General features: G+C 36.3%; 1 pseudogene; it reads left to right on the top strand.

Moving 5' to 3' along the window:
* The first annotated feature begins 9,315 nt into the window (after positions 1-9,315).
* LOC132315342 (small nucleolar RNA R71) lies at positions 9,316-9,414 on the top strand (annotated as a pseudogene).
* Positions 9,415-18,083: the final 8,669 nt, after the last annotated feature.

The raw sequence follows: 18,083 nt of genomic DNA, 5'->3' as shown, positions 1-18,083 counted from the left end.
GTATGAGATTTGATTTTCCCGGTGGGTTATAGCATATTTTAAACTTATGACATGATATTAAATTACTCCATGATATAGTCATTGACATATATTAAATTTAGAGCATTTAGACAAGTAATGAAGTTTTTATTTAATATTTATCTTGAGTAAATATTTTTTTCATGTGGCCTTAACTAGTTTGAAATCAATGTGTGTTAGCATATTATATTAGGCCCTAGCATACTCTTCAACATAGATGAATTTGAGACTAATCGGAGGCGTTTTAAAATCTAGAGAATATTTAATTAATTGATTAATTAATTTATTTCATGTGTACTATTCACTTCATTTAAATTCCGACTTGATATTCTTGATATGTAGGGCATATACTTTCACATATATTAAATCGGGAATATTTGATTAGATTCTGAAGCCTTTCATTTATTATTTTTCTAGTATTAAAGTTTAATACCCATGGTCGTGTCTTGCTTAGAATTCACTTGTATCATGTTTTTAAATCAAGTCTTGACATATTGTATAACATATATTAAATTGAGATCATTTGGATAAAATTCAAAACCTAGAGATTTTAATTAAAATGATTAATTAAAATCCATTCAATGGCTCCTTTGTCTTGATTAAGCTTCTAACTTAGTATTCATACTTTCCTTGACAAGTTCCCTCACATGTATAAATTTGAGAATAATCGGATAAGTTTTGAAACTTATATTTAATTATTTCCTTTGTATGGAACTTGATTCACATGGTCGTGTCTTGTTTGAAATAAACATGTAACTTGATATTGAATTTGTGCTTGACATGATCCTTGACTTGTCTTGTAATCTTGACAATTTAATCACTTAAGTAGATTAAATTTCATTATATGCTTCCATCGCGTCAATCATGCTTTGATATTGAACTCGTGTTAACTTATGAATCGGACTTGTATTTCGTGGGTTTTTATCTTTTTTATTAAGCATCGTGATTTCTTGTATCTTGACTTCATTAATGTACCTAATGAATTTGCATAATTGTCTTGGAATGATTCAATTACTCATGTGTTGCTTAGTAAGTCATTGAATCATGTATCTTATACTTGTGGTATGTTTATTTCAATAGATTTCTTGTGCTATATATATTTTGGTTGTAATCTATATAGATGCACACTATGATTTCTTGACATTTCATATGCCATGATAGTTAATGAACTTAGGGCATGATTTGTGTGTTCCAAAATCTTGGTTATGCATGAAACATAGTTAATGCATTTCTTGTATTTTGATATTATCTTGGTTTACATAACTTGTTGATTTTGGGACTTGGGATATCAATCAAGAATTGACATGGCTAAGACTTGGTTCTAGTACGGGGGAATGTCCTCCAACACTATAGTGCGCACTAGGGGAAAGGTACCCATGGGTTAGTAGCCCTAAAGTGATCTCAAGAGTATGGTTTCAATCCGGGCGATATTCGAGTTTTCCACATTGGTTGATTTCACTCTTTAAATTTCAAGTTGCTATTCCTTGAAGATTTAAATTTGTTGTGTATGTGAAATGCTCCAATCTTATTTACTTGCATAAATATTATGCCTTGTTCTTGATTTCATGTATAAATCTTTTCGGGTTCCATGGAATGTTCCATCCTTGTTTAATTGCACAGATATTACGCCTTGTTCTTGATTTCGTGTGTTACACCTATCGTGTTAACTGGAATGCTCCAATCATGTTAATTGCATTGATAATGTAACTCTTGTTAACTTATAACCATGTATACTTCTTGTCATGTTATGTGAAATGCTCTAATCTTGTTTCATTGCATAGATATTATGCATTATCCTTGATTTCATGCATTTTTCTTGTCTTGTTAATTGGAGTGTTCCAATCATGTTAAGTATATTAATAATGTAATTCTTGTTAACTTATATTCAAGTATCCTTCTTGTCGTGTTAATTGGATCATTCTAATCTTGTTAAATTACATTAATAATGTGATTCATGTTCAATTGTAAACTTGTCGTGTTATTTGGATCATTCCAACCCTGACTCGTTTCATATATGTATATATATCATGATTCTTGTTGATATCGCTCTAATGTAGCATAGGATGCTCCCTGAGTCTCATTTTGACATAGACATTAGGTGACATCATCCTTTTGAACTCTTTCATGTAGTCTAATGTCTATGTCAATGACTTTGAGTTCATTGACCTCATGGAAGGTCATCTTAGGGTCTTAGAGGTTTATTATGCATTGGGAGACCATTGTCTTGTTTCTTGCTTTCGCATCTGGATTCGTTATCGGGTCAATCTTCGGTTCATCACTGTTGCTCCGAGTTGAATCAAAACCCGAGTCACAACAAATTATTTTTCACTCAAAAAAAAAAAAAAAAAAAAAAAAACAAATGAAATAATATTGTGGGACTCGTGAAAATGATATAATTCATATTGAATCCGTCACCAATCCATATGAAATTATATAATCCATATTGTTAAAAATACTTATTCTCTTCCCTCACATTAATGGCGTAGACAGTTGGTGGTATTCTGAACTAAGTTACACAATCCTTCTCAGACGTATGCAAAGAACTCGGCTAACGATTTTGGTTGAAGTCATCACCAATGTAAACTTGATTCTAAATTTTTTATTGTTGAACCACATTATTGTGATGCATTTATTCTCACAATTTTTATGTGGCTGAAGTTTTTATTTTTATTTTTTGTTGGTTCACTCTTTGGCAATGCATGAGAAGCACGGCCACGTATTGAATTAGGTATACCATACCAACTGTCTATGCTATTAATGTGAAGAAAGAAAATACATTTAACATAATTAATTATGTAGTTGCACCCACCCATTTAGTTGAAGGAATGGACCTAGACATAATAAAGTGAAAGTGAAACTCTTGTAATTAATTAGTTGGATGAGGACGGACCTATAATTTTTTTTAATAATTTTTTTTTAGTAATTTGTTATCTTAAATTATATATTCTTAAAATATTACTATTGTCCCCTTTAAAATTATTAAAAAAATTATTATCGCCCCCTCACATTTCCGTTGGTTGGCCACAAAAATTATTTTTCACAAAAAAAAAAAGAAAAATGAAATAATATTGTGGGACTCGTGAAAATTATATAATTCATACTGAATCCGTCACCAATCCATATGAAATTATATAATCCATATTGTTAAAAATACTTATTTTCTTTCCTTACATTAATGGCATATACAGTTGGTGGTATCATGAACTAAGTCACACAATCCTTCTCAATAGGTGTCGATCTAATGCTTTGAGCGTGGTCACGCTCTTCACACTCTCTTGCTCAAATTCTAACTATTTATGACATAATTTTGCGGCTTTCACTCTCCTGCTCTCGAATTCGCTCTCGCTCCACTTTATATGACTTAGATCATGAGAACCTAATTCAGCCACATTAAAATTGTGAGTATAAATGCATCATAATAATGTGGCTCTACAAAAAAAAAAAAAAAAAAAAACAAATTGCGCAATCAATTTGAAGACTTCCCACAACCAAAATTTGCATTGGAGATTATCTACCTTAACGAATTGTTAATTGTGTTTTGTGTAACTATTAGAATTTCTGGTACCCGACAAGGCAATAATCCTGGTCTGTTTATAATTTGCCGTTGCTCTACTTTGATTGATTTATTTATTCCTCTTCAAGAATTTACAAGCTAAAAATGTGTAATGCACACTTGTTTAATTACTACTGTAATGTTGTTATACTCCATTCATGCTCTGAGATAATTTTGGTTGATGGGCCACGTTTGGGCGGGATCAGGATGTAGGACAATGGTAGTCCAACTTGAAATTGCTCCTGCTATTGGACCCAGGCCCAACCCATTTTGATGGGCTGAAGAACAATAGCATGATTTCATGGGCCTGTTATATTTTTATTGATGCAAGAACATAAACCTTTATTTATTTATTTTTTTGTTTTAGAACTTGCATTAAACTGCATGTATATTGTGACCTTGAAGAAGATGGCTCTACCGCTGAAAATTGAGTGCAGCAAACGGTGTCAATGGGAACTTTTGCTTCAACTTCCTTTTTGAAAATAAGGGTCTGTTTGGTTTCTAACCCTGAAAACAATTCTCAAGAATTCAGTGAACACAAAACTGTTTTTAGAGAACTATAAAAGTCAATTTTTAACAAACTGAACCAAACTGATATTTTTTGTATACACCGACTTAGGTAAGACATGTGTTAGAGATTCTCAATGTACTTGATACCGATTGAAGCAAAGCATATTTATTTTGGAAAATTATGGAGAAATATGAGTTGACACAAGTGAATAAGAAATAAATATGAGGTAACACAAGTGAATAAGAAATAAACAATTATTCCATCTTATGAAATGCACCAAAGGAAAACAGAGTATGGATAATAAGAACTCCCTCTTCTTAAAAAGCCAAATGCTCAAATATCATAAAATCATCAAAAACTGAAGAACATCTATAGGAACTTAAATAGAGGCATGGAAGAACAACCCTCCAACAATAGGTAGATTTTCAAAACAAGCTTTACAAAAACCAAGCAAAGAAAATAAAAAGATACAAAGACTTCTTTGACTCACAACTTACTAGACTTGGTTTTTGTTTTGGTTATTAAATATCTAATTTTTGTATATCCAAAACTAACCTTAATGGTGTCAACGCAGTTGATGGGTACTCCAAGCACTGCACACTCCACTCTCTCTCTCTCTAGTGTACTTGTATGACCCATGAATTGTTGAAATTTATATAAGCTGCAGATCAATATTAGATACAGAATTAACAACGTGTCAAAACAATCAGTCCTAGTGTGAGAGCATCTTCCTTTGGTGGAAACAAAATCACCCGATATTTTCTCTGCAGTTGACATAAAAGTTCATCACATCCTCCATTCCATATGGTGTTATGGAATCAGAATATAATGCATGAATGAAACTGACACATACATATTTTCAAAGACGCTGATGCATTGCAACACAACAATTAATGTCACGAAGTGTGCCTAAACTTGTAAGACCATATATGACCTCCAACAGTTTTCGACATATAAAATATGTTGAAGGAGTTAAAAAGAAGCGAACCACTCAATCACTGCAGAAACAATGCAAACTTGATTCACACACTCAAGATATGTAACAGTGAAGTTACACACGTAAAACACCAATCACCAGAACAAAACATTACTCTCGAATAATTTCCGGTTCACAACACACATGCAGTGTTGGACTCATGGAGATGAAACGGTCACCATTCCGAGATACTGATAATTCAATCACTTTTTTTTTTTTCCATTAAATTAATTCAACTCTTAAATCTTAATTATCTAATAGTTCTGGCTGATACTACAGTTGCTCTTGTGAATTGCGCTATGCGGAATGGACGTGGAAGTTTGTATAATCCAAGCTTCTTGAGGAGTCATATCTTGCACACTTTTGGATGTTGCACCGTAAAAAGATACATAGCACATGCCACAGCTTCTGCCCAAAATCTATTAGGCATTCGTTTGGCTTTCAACATACTTCTAGCCAACTCCATAATTGTTCTGTCTTTCTTCTCAGCAACCTCATTTTGCTGCGGGGTATATCGGACAGTAAATTGATGTCTGAAGCCATTTTCTTTCAAGAAAAGTTCAAATTCATCCGATGTATATTCACTCCTTGATTGAATCGCGAAGTTTTCAACATGTATCCACTTTGCTTTTCAACAAAGGCCTTGAACACTTTGAAATCTCCAAACACTTCTGATTTGTGCTAGAGAAAATAAACCCACGTCTTTCTGCTATAATCATCAATGAAAGAGAAAATAACGATTACCTCCAAGTGATGTTGTATTCATATATTCACATAAATCTGAGTGTACCAACTCGTGGATAAGATGCTCTCCGAGCCTTCCCAATTAGAAAAGATTTTCTTTGATGCTTTCTAAGTGCATATCCTTCACACACCTGCATTTGACGATCAATATCTGGCATTCTCGTCACCAAATTCTTCTTGCACATTATAGACAATGTATTAAAACTCAAATGCCCATAACGAAGATGCCATAGCCATGAGGAATTCTTTATGAGTGCACTTAAGCACACTGATTTCTCATATCGGATACTTAAAGCAAACATGTTGTTTGGAGACATTTACAGCTTCGTAATTAGAGAGTTGTTCTTGTCTTTAATTACACAAAGATCATCCTTAAAATGAATGTCATGTCATTTCCGAAGAAGCTGGCCAACACTCAAAAGATTGTAATTCAAATCTGGAACATAGAGCACATTGGAGATCCGCTTTCTCTCTCCTTTCTTTGAAAGAAAAAGAATATCTCCGCATCCTTTGGCTAAAAGCTTTTTATCATCGCCAATTTTGACTTCAGATTGAATTGTTTTGTCAAGATTGATAAATGCTTCTTTGTTTCCAGTCATGTGATTGCTGCAACCACTATAAAGATACCATGTGTGAGAATTTTTACTAGCTTTGCAAGCAAGCAAAATCCTTTCATCATCCTCTTTCTCTGAATTTTTTTCATGCATGAAACTTGATTCCACTCCTTCCTCTTCAGGCTTAAATCTGCAATAGGCCTTCTTTTCTTTCAAAAATAACTCCATCTACAACTTGCTAGATAAAAAACAATGCCTTCTTTTCTTTCTTACGAATTTCTTTCAACTCACTCAGTTGTTGTGGAGTGAGAGTTGTTTGATCCGCTGGCTCTGTATAACTAGTCTCAACAATCTCTTATAAATCTTGGGATCCATACAGGACCTTCATTTGAATGCTCCATTGAGTATAATTCTTCCCATTGAATCTTGGAAGTTGGGGCTGCAACATGTTGTGTTGGAAGCCATTGATCTTGAACCTTGCTCTAATACCCACTATGATGGGACAAAAGCTAGAACAATGGAGCTTTCAAGAGACTGAACTTGATCTCTTGACCACAAAGCACAAAACAAATGAAGGAAAATGTATACTACAACTTGAAGGCTTTGATTTCACTATATTTTGCTTGATTTTAAAAGAGATACAAGTCTCTATTATAGGCTACACCCTTTAGTACGAATTTACTAATATTCATCTCCCTTTTCATGATTCATCTCCCCATATATGATTCATCTCCCTTAACATGATTCATCTCCGTAAAACAACCATAATTGTAAATCCAAAAGTCACACAAGAAAATATGGCCACTACAAGAAAAAAGGGCTTCTACAAGGGGCCAAAAACGCCGTGGAAACCTATTCATGGCGCATTCTAGGCCCTCGTGTATGAGGGTTCCGTAAATACTCAATTTTTTTTACGGGAAAAAATCTATCTCGTAGAAAAATAATAGATTGGTCGTAGAAAATAATTTTGTTTATATATATTAAATTTATTTACAATTAATAATTAACCTACGAGGTGCTGAGCATGTCGTAGAAAAGTTTTCTACGGCGAATTGTAACTACCCGTAGAAAACTCACGAGGCAGCATCACCTGTAGAAAAGTTTTTTACGGCAAAGTGTAACTACCCGTAAATAATCTCACGAGGTACCAACGGATGCCGTAGAAAAGTTTTCTACGGTAAATTTTAACTACCCATAAATAATCTCACGAGGCATTGAAGCATGCCGTAGAAAACTTTTCTACGGCGAATTGTAACTACCCGTAAATAATTTCACGAGACATTGAAGCATGCCATAGAAAACTTTTTTATGGCAAATTTTAGGTACTCGTAAATAATATAAACATTTCTCACGACTTGCCATGCATGCCGTAAAAAAGTTATTTAAGAGGATTTTTACTTATTTACGGTATTTCAAGTTCCCCGTAAATAAAATATATATATATATTTTTATAAATAATGCACCATTAATTAATTCCAGTTAATCATCCATTACCTATAATTCACATCACTTTCAGTTATACTTCAATTAAAAATATATATATATATCCCATTAAATATATCAAAAGAGTTACAATATTTTTATAATTCATCATTTATCAACGTTCCAAAACAAGAAGTACATCCATTTGTCAAGAAAATCATCAATTTCTCCAAAAGTGGAAGATTGACTTTCACTTGCCTAAACACGTCTATGATTTCATTTACTTTGGCCTTTTGCTTGTCATTTGAAATAGATTATTTTAAGGCATCCGGAAATGGAGCTTTTGGTTCAAAAACCTTTTCAGAATTTTTCTTTGAAGTCTCTTTAACACAAGAAGTTTTTAAATCATTTTGCAAATCTTTCTTTTCAAAATCACTTTTCAAATCACTTTTAATAACTTTCTCATTTATATGGTCATGCACATGAAATGAAAGAGGAATATGAAATGAAACAGGATGGGTGTCAACTTGTGGTTGCACCGGTTTACTCTCTTCATTGGACACACCCACTTGGTTGTCCATAATCTTTCCACTTCTCAAGGTAGTCACCGCATTGACATGCTCTATTGTGTGACCTTCCGATGAGGAATGAGTCTCCACAACACATTGTTGCTTTTGTGGGGCATTCAAAGGCATTTTTCCCTTCTCTCTTGCATTTAAAGTGCTAGCTATTTGCTCTACTTGTGTTTCTAGCTTTGCAATGGATTGAGAGTGAGAATGAAATAATTGTGTGTCTACCTCTAAAGTGCCCAAAGCGGTCAAAACTTTCTTTTCAAAAGCGGGACTTCTAACATTTCCTTGGGAATATGATGGCTGATTAGGGAAATGAGAATTAGAGAATTGGTTTCCTTGTAATAGGTATGATGATCTAAAACCTTGGGAACCTTGGCTTTGTAGTGGAGATGGAATGTACTTTCCTTAAAAAACCACCTTAGGAAGGGTTTGAGCCCTCCCTCTTGGTTTTTCCAAGAGAAATTTGGGTGATTCCTCCAACTAGGATTGTAGTGATTGCCATAGGGATTGTTCCCTTGATTCACAAATGTTGTATTTACTTGTTCACGATGCTCACTTTACACATGTCCATGGGGACAATTGGAAGTAGAATGTAAAACACTTGAACAAGTCATACATGTCTCATTAGATGCATAATGAGAATGGTTAGGGAAGGAAGATACTTGATTCACCGAGTTTTGGTTGATCAAAAATTGATCAAACCTTTGAGATAATGATTTCATTTTAGCGGCAATTTCATTGGGTAGTCGACTTGATGTAAGCCAACACTCTTCCTACCACTAGAATTTATATTATTCTTCAAAGATAAAGTACGATGCAAAGAATTTTCACTTATGTTCTCATAAAGACGCCACACGTCATCCTCATGCCTATCAATGTAAGAGCCACCCATGGAAGCATCAACCATGCCCTTATAATTATCCGATAAGCCCTCAAAGAAATATTGAACTAATTGCCATTTGGGCATGTCATAATGTGGACACTTCCTAAGCAATTCATTAAAGCGTTCCCATGCCTCATGAAATGTTTCTCCATCCCGATGTGAAAATTCCCTAATTGAAGTTCTCATGGCATTGGTCTTAGAAATCGGATAGTACTTCTTCAAGAACTCTTGTTGCATTTCCGCCCAAGAAGTTATTGAAAAAGGCCTAAAATTGTTAAACCAATATTTTGCCTTGTCTTTAAGGGTGAATGGAAAAAGTTTAAGCCTTAAGACCTCTTCTGGCATGTCCGTGTATTTTACGGTGGAACATACTTCAAGAAACTCATCCAAATGCTTGTAAGTTTCTTCACTTAGAAGTCCATGATAATTAGGAAGCATTTGAATGGTTTGTGGCTTGATTTCATAGTGGTGTACTCTAAATGGTGGCAATTGAATGCATGTGGGTGCATTATATTCATTAGGCATATAGTGATCTCTTAAAGCAAGGGGAGGATTAGCAATTGAAGGTGCAACATGGGCACCTTGATTGCCTTGAATGATGGGAGGTGGTGGAGCATAGATTGGCCTTGGCATTCCCAATAGAACTTGGCCTTGTTGTTGTGGTGGATGAACGAATGGCCTTGGCATGCCTAATAGTACTTGCATGTTATCATAATGCACATTGGGGTGGAGGATACCTTATTGGTCTATGTGACCAAGGTCCTTCATATGATCCTCATTGTGTCCTTCCATTGATGAAATGGATTGACTAGAACTACCTCTTCCCCTAGGGTTTCGAACAATGGATTCAAGATGAAAATTTAAAGGGACAAGAGTGGGTCTTAATGATCTACGACCATGCATGCACAATACAACACAACAAGTAATAACAACAAACACTTCACCTTTACAACAAATCAACAATCAACAAACTTTCTCCATATACAATGTTCTCATACTCCCATGCTTTAACAAAATATGCAAGAAAAATAAATTGCCTCCACGCGGGCTCACGATTTATCTAAGAATTGAAATATAAGCCTTCACGCAGGTCGACGATTTAACTAAGGGTTTGAGTAAGAAAAAGTTCACAAAGGTCCTTTAGCACTTCAACTCCAAATTTTTAGCTTTTAGCTTAGCAATTTTTTTAGATTTTTAACATTTCTCCTTGCTTGCTTAGCTCTTTTGCTTGGAATACTCATTTGTTCACCTTCTTAGCCCAATGCTCCTTGTCAAACAAGAACAAACACAATAAGTAATAAAATTAAAAACAAAGTAAAGACACGATCAAAAAACTACTAATTCCTAATTCCTAATTGATTCCACAAATACGACGTTGCCAATTCAATCAATCCCCAGCAACGGCGCCAAAAACTTGTTTGTGGTTCGTGTCATCGTCAAACCCAAAAAGTTTATGCAATGTGGCCAAGTTTTACATTTAGAAATTGTCACTACTACCTTTCACTAAAAATATAGTTAGGGTGAGTAGGGATCGTCCCAAGGGATTGAGGGTCGCACTAGGTTGAGGAATCAAAATTAGGGTTAGTAGGTCGAGTGATCAAAGTAGTGGCTGGTTGGTTGAATTAAACTAGATGCAATTTAAATTAAAGTAAACAATAATGCAATAGAGAGAATAGAAGAGAGAGAGATCTTGGGGTTTAGAGATCACCACTAAGCATAGTTTTTCTACACCTTTAATGAATTATTAATGAGGGGAAGAACATGTATTGCAACAAAGTGTGTGTGTGTGGTTGTTCCAACAAGCATGGATGACAAATTAAGCATATTGTTAAAACAATATGGTGAAAAGCACAACATATCAAATTAAGCTATTAATCCTTTCTTCAAGCTCACAACCAAACACATCACAAGGTTAGAGATAAATGTTACTTGCTTTCATAAGTATGGAACATCAACAACAAGCATGGATTGTCCTCCCATTTAATAACTACACTACAACTAAGCTAATGACATGAAATTAAACTAATTAAACTAAGGGAGAGGTACAATCCATCAAGAAATGAGTATGAACCATCAAATAAACCACAAGAACATAACATTAAGCACTATGTCTTGACAATCTCTATATCTATAGCATCAATATACATAGACATACATTAATAACATAAGAAATAAAGACAAACACATGAACATCTATTCTAGCATACATAGACATATGGATAGAATGAAATGATCAATTGGAAGCATTAAACCACATAAATTATTGAATAAACAAGATCTATATATATAAAAGTGTCAACAGTGGATCACAATACAAATCCCCTCAAAAATACATAAATCAAGAAGTAGAAAGCATGTTTAGGGCTAACTCTAGCCCCAAGAGGATGTCTAGCCACTCATAGATGATGTCCTGCAACCCTCAAGGGCAAGCTCCATAGAAGAAATCTACTCCTTAGTTGATGAAGAGTCTCTAATGGTGTCTCTAGCCTCCTCCTCTCCTTTGCTTCCTCACTAAGAGTTCTCTAAAAATCCTCCCTCTAGATGAATCTAAAAGGTATGATATGATATATGTAAAAAGTAATCCTTATCCTTATATAGGTAGGTCAAATGACACCTAAAATGAGATAGGGTCGTACAGCAAATATTCCCCAATAATTGGATAAAGGACAATTTTTTGTGAGCTGAAAATTTAACTTTTTCGCACTAGAGGAAGTTCGATCGATCGAACTTTGGACTTGGATCGATCGAACATAACTGAGATCTATCGAACTTAGGCTGGATCGATCCACGTTGGTAGCGCCTTTTTGGATAAAAACAAATCTGAGATATTTTGAAGATATTTTTGGGAAAAGGACAAAAGTGGTTGGTAGGGTGGTACAACTGGATAAGATCAATCATTTGGATAAGGATAAGAATGTTCGATCGATTAGAGAAGGTAGTTGGATCGATCGAACTTTTGAGATCTTTGAACAGGGACAAATATGGCTCAGATCCATCTTGAAGTGCTGAGATTGATGAAAGTTAGATTGATCGAACTTTTCTTAAGATCGATCGAAGTTGCGGAAATTCCACCCTTTGCTTCATTTTGCTTTACTTTGCTCCTTTCTTTGACTCATCCTAGAATTGCTTCATTTCTGCTCTTATTTGGCTTAGTTAGCTTATTTTGGGGATAAGTACCTGAAAATGGAAATAAAACGAAATTATTACAAAACGGTAAAATAAGATAGATAAAGCTTTTAGAATACTTAAGCTTATGGGGTTTAAATACGCATTTTTCAACGCTCATCATTGAACTCCCTTGCTCCAAACTCCATCACTACATGGGCTCAATTGCAGCAAGAATTCTTAAAAAAATACTATCATGTGAGTAAGACCAACTAAATAAGGCGTTCTATTCTTAGATTTGCACAAATCAATGAGGAACAACTCTATGAGACTTGGGAAAGACTTCAAGACCTCCCTAGAAAATGTCCGCACCACCTAATTCCAAAATGGCAATTAGTGCAAGCTTTCTATAATGGTTTAACAGACCCCCATAGATTCACAGTTGACTCATCATGTGAAGGGATGTTCATATCTAAAAATGCAGATAAGGCTTGGACCTTACTCGGGAATTTCAGTGAAAACTCATTGCAACATAATTCTCGTAGTGCTCCAACCTCAACCAATGCAAAGAACACCAATCTATATCAACCAAAGACACTACGGGAAGAATCTTCTTATATGGATGCCATAACTCACAAATTCTATCAATTAATGGCACCACATCTCTATCCCTCCTTGTCTCAAAATTTGGCAAGTGCGATGTGTGCATCATGCACTAGCCCTTTTCATGTCTCGGAAGATTGCCACACACCAGAGCAATTTCCTAATAGCAATCAAGAGCAAGCAAATGCGATGTTTTCAAGGCCCGAAAATAATCCTTACTCCAATACCTACAATTTGGGATGGAGAGATCATCCGAATTTTTCATGGAGGCAACCCACCCCACAAAATTCGATTTTTTAAAATCAAGGACATCAAAATCAGCCCTTTTCTCAGTTTCAAAATAGGCAATTTCAGGCCTCTTCAAGTTACTGTCCACCCTATAATCCAAATGTCTCTACTCCACCTCCTGTGTTTCTAACTGATGAAATTCTCGCTATAAATAAGCAAATGATGAAATCTCTAAACAAGCAAATGTTAGAATCTAACAAGCAACTGTTGACATCATTGCAACCCACTCTCCAAATGGTTCATTCTCATACTCAATCAATAGCTAAACTTGAGAATCAAGTAGGACAAATAGTTACTTCAATGAACCAACTTCTTCAAAGAGATAAGGGAAAACTTATCGCTCAACCATTTGAGAATCCTAGAGGGATGCATGTGATTGATGAAGCCCCTCCTTCGAGAGGGCCTACTCATGAACAACAAGGTTGATGAAGGAAAAGAGGAAAAAGTTCTTCCTCCCAAAAATCCAAATCTCATCTTATCTAATCCAAATTTCACTCCTGAAAATCCCAAGTCTAGCACTGAAAATTTCAAGCTTGTGCCCCAAAATGTGGATACTTCTTATGAGCCTAAGGCTCCGTTTCCTCAAGGTCTCCAAGAGTCAACACATTTTGGGAACAAAAATTGTAAAATTCAAGACATGTGGGAAGTCTTTAAGCAAGTAAAAATCAACTCGCCTCTCTTGGATGTTATAAAGCAAATCCCTCCCTATGCAAAATTTCTCAAGGATTTGTGCACTCAAAAGCGCACTTCCAAAAATCATTTGCCAAAGAAGGTAAGATTAGCTAAAAATGTGAGTGCAATCATTCAATACAGTCCTTCTCCAAAGTATAAGGATCCTGGTGCCCCAATAATCTCATATGTTATTAGTGACAACAAGATAGAAAAGGCCCTCTTTGACTTAGGTGTGAGTGTGAACTTGATTCCATATTCAGTTTAGTTACAACTTGGGTTGGGAAATCTTAAGCCAACCTTCGTGGTCTTGCAACTTACCGACAGATCGGTCAAGCACCCACAGGGCATTCTTGAAGATGTCATAATTAAAGTGGACAAATTCTACTTCCCGGTAAACTTTGTGGTTTTTGACACGGAACCGGTCCATGATCCAAAGAAGCATATTCCCGTGATCCTCAGTAAGCTATTCTTAGCTACGGCTAACACCTTAATTAATTTCCAAACCAGGGTGATGGATATCGCCTTTAGAAATATGCAAGTCAAACTCCACATTTTCCATGCAACTCAACATCCTTCCGAAGAAGATGATTGTTTCCTCATTGATATGGTAGATGATGTGGTTGAAGAATCTCTCCCCTTCATTCTAAGCAAAGATCTGCTTGAAACTTACATGTCTCACTCTGATTTTGCAAACTTTGATGTCAACCAATCCATTCAAGAAGTAAATTCTTTGCTCTACATTGGTGCTATCATAGACTTTGCTCCTTGGAAGGTGCCAAAAGAACCACTTCCTCAAATTTCCACTACTCCTCCGATCCCTTCCTTCAAATCTCCACCACAACTTGAGTTAAAACCGCTCCCGGCCCACCTCAAGTATGTGTTTCTTGGTGCAAATCAAACTCTTCCAGTCATTATTACATTGGACCTTTTAAAGGACCAAGAAAATAGCCTTTTGGCGGTGCTACAAGAGCACAAAGAAGCTATTGGTTAGGCAGTGGCCGATTTGAAAGGAATCGACCCTTCTATTTGTATACACCGCATTCATTTGGAGAATGATGCTAAACCTTCTAGAGATGTGCAGCGCCAGTTGAATCCCAACATGATGGAAGTGGTGATGAAAGAAGTGATCAAGCTACTAGATGTGGGAATCATCTACCCCATCTCTGATAGCAAGTGGGTGAGCCCCACTCAAGTTGTTCCCAAGAAATCCGGTCTTACCATTGTTGAAAATTCAGCGGGAGAGCTCGTGCCTTAACACACCACCACCGGGTGGCGTGTGTGCATTGACTATCGAAAACTCAACTTTGCCACTAAGAAGGATCATTTTCCACTCCCATTCATTGATCAAATCTTAGAGAGGCTAGCCGGCTAAAGCTACTATTGTTTCCTTGATGGTTATTCTGGCTATAACCAAGTGCAAAATTAAGAGAAGACCACATTCACATATCCCTTTGGAACATTTGCCTATAGGCGCATGCCCTTTGAGCTATACAATGCACCGACAACCTTCCAAAAATGCATAATATCCATATTTTTTGATATAGTTGAAAAGTTTTTGGAAGTATTCATGGATGATTTCTCCATCTTTGGATCTTCCTTTGACTCCTGTCTCCAAAATCTATCACTTGTGCTTTAAAGATGCAAGGAGACAAATCTATTTTTAAGTTGGGAAAAGAGCCATTTTATGGTCCAAGTAGGCATTGTCTTGCGACATGTCATTTCTAAAAGGGGAATTGAGGTCGACAAGGCCAAAGTCGAATTGATCTCTAATCTTCCTCCTCCAAATTATGTCCGACAAATTCGTTCCTTTCTAGGTTATGCCGGCTTTTATCGCCGCTTTATCAAAGATTTTAGCAAAATATCCCGGCCTTTGTGTAATCTACTTGCCAAGGATATTCCCTTTAATTTTGATAAAGCCTATTTGGAAGCTTTAAAGAAGCTCCGTACTCTTCTCTCATCAGCCCTAATCATGAAACCGCCCAACTGGTCTCTTCCATTTGAGATCATGTGTGATGCATCCGATTATGCATTGGGTGCGGTTTTGGGCCAGCGTGTGGACAAGCTTCCACATGTTATCTATTACGTTAGCAAAACTCTATCTGATGCTTAATTAAATTACACCACCATTGAAAAAGAGTTGCTAGCCATGGTGTACGCCTTGGATAAATTCCGCTCTTACCTTCTTGGATCCAAGGTCATTGTCTTTTCAGACTATACCGCTCTTAGGCATTTGCTCATTAAGAAATAAACCAAACCCCGTCTAATTCGATGGATACTCTTACTCCAAGAGTTTGACATTGAAATTCGGGACAAAAAAGGGACAGACAATGTTGTCGCCGACCATCTCTCTCGCTTACTCATTGAGAAATTGTCTGAATTTGCTGCAGTTCATGATTCCTTTCCAGATGAGCAACTGTTTCAGATTTTTCATTCAAATTTTCCTTGGTTTATGGATATTGTCAACTACCTTGCAGTAGGAAAAATTCCATCCAAATGGTCTAAACAAGAAAAAGACCACTTCTTCTCCCAAGTCAAGCATTTCTTTTAGGAAGATCCGGAACTATTCAAGTACTACCCGGATCAAATCATCCGGCGGTGCATTCCCGAAACTAAATTCTCTAATGTCCTAAATTTCTGCCATACGCTTACATGTGGAGGCCACTTCAGCGCCAACAAAACGGCGGACAAAGTCCTTCAAAGCGGATTTTATTGGCCATCTTTGTTTCGGGATGCTTACAATTTCTGTAAGTCATGTGAGTGTTGCCAAAAACTCGAATCCATGTCCAAAAGAGACATGATGCCCATCACCCCCATCTTAATCATGAAAAAATTCGATGTGTGGGCGATTGACTTCATGGGACCATTTCCATTTTCTTATGGCTATAAGTATATTCTTGTAGCGGTGGATTATGTGTCTAAATGGGTCGAGGCTAAAGCTACCAAAACCAACGATCATAAAGTAGTGGTTAAGTTTGTTCAATCAAACATCTTTAGTTGGTCTGGTATAACTAGGGCCATCATCAGTGATGGCGGATCTCATTTTCGAAATCGCTATCTTAAATCCGTCCTTCTTAAATACTCCGTCATTTATAAGGCTGCCACACCTTACCACCCTCAAACAAGTGGCAAGTGGAAGTATCTAATCGTGAGATCAAGCATATTCTGTAAAACACGGTTTGACCCAACCGCAAAGATTGGTTATTAAGACTAAACGATGCGCTTTGGGCCTACCAGACAGCGTATAAGACGCCCATTGGCATATCGCCATATCGACTTATCTTTGGAAAAGCTTGTCATCTTCCGGTCGAATTAGAGCACCGTGCTTATTGGGCCATAAAATGGCTCAACTTTGATCTCAAACAAGCCAACTTTACTCACAAATTGCAGCTCAATGAGCTCAAGGAAATTCGAAATGACACATATGAAAAAGCCAAAATCTATAAGGCAAAGACTAAAGCATTTCATGACAAGTACATTGTCAACAAGTCTTTTGCCCCTGGACAGAAAGTTTGGCTTTTAAATTCTCGCTTGTGACTCTTTCCCGATAAACTCCGTTTGCGGTGGGATAGTCCATATGTCATCACATCCGTCTATTCTCATGGTGCAATCGAACTCCAAGATCCTACCGATAGATCTCTTTTTAAGGTTAATGGCCAACGGCTTAAGCCTTATGTTGATGGCATAGTCCCTATCTGAAAAGTAAAGAAAGTCCTATTGACAAACCCAATTTACTAGGACTAATGCGAAACCATGGTTCGTCTAGCTATCGACGTTAAATTTAGCACTCATGGGAAGCAATTCTTTCAACTTCCAAGCTTCCCTCCTCCAATTTGCCTTAGCCAAGAATTTTCCAGAAATTAGCTAAGTATAGCCAATATGTGAACCCTTCTGGAATTGTCTCGAATTGCATTCTAAAAGTCACATTCGGTTTTCTTAGTCATTTTAAGGTCTCGGTACCATTTTCGGAATTTTTCGGGGTCCTTTTGACAATTTTCTTGACTAATCCAAAAAATCACTGGACATTCTGGCCTCTAAAATATCATTTTTGCAATTGAACTCCGAATCCCATTTTGAAGGTTCTGCAAGGTGTCTAGGGTCAATAAGAGCTTAAATTTCAAATTTGGAATTTGTCGACTCCGGCCCGGCCTCCGTTAGGCCACAAAGCACTTCAAAAATGAGGTT

Source organism: Cornus florida, unplaced genomic scaffold (genome assembly GCF_030987335.1).
Source record: "Cornus florida cultivar Cherokee Brave unplaced genomic scaffold, ASM3098733v1 CherokeeBrave_3.0.0_Hap2_Chr06, whole genome shotgun sequence".
NCBI classification, from domain to species: Eukaryota; Viridiplantae; Streptophyta; class Magnoliopsida; order Cornales; family Cornaceae; genus Cornus; species Cornus florida.
This window is presented reverse-complemented; position numbering and strand designations above follow the sequence as displayed.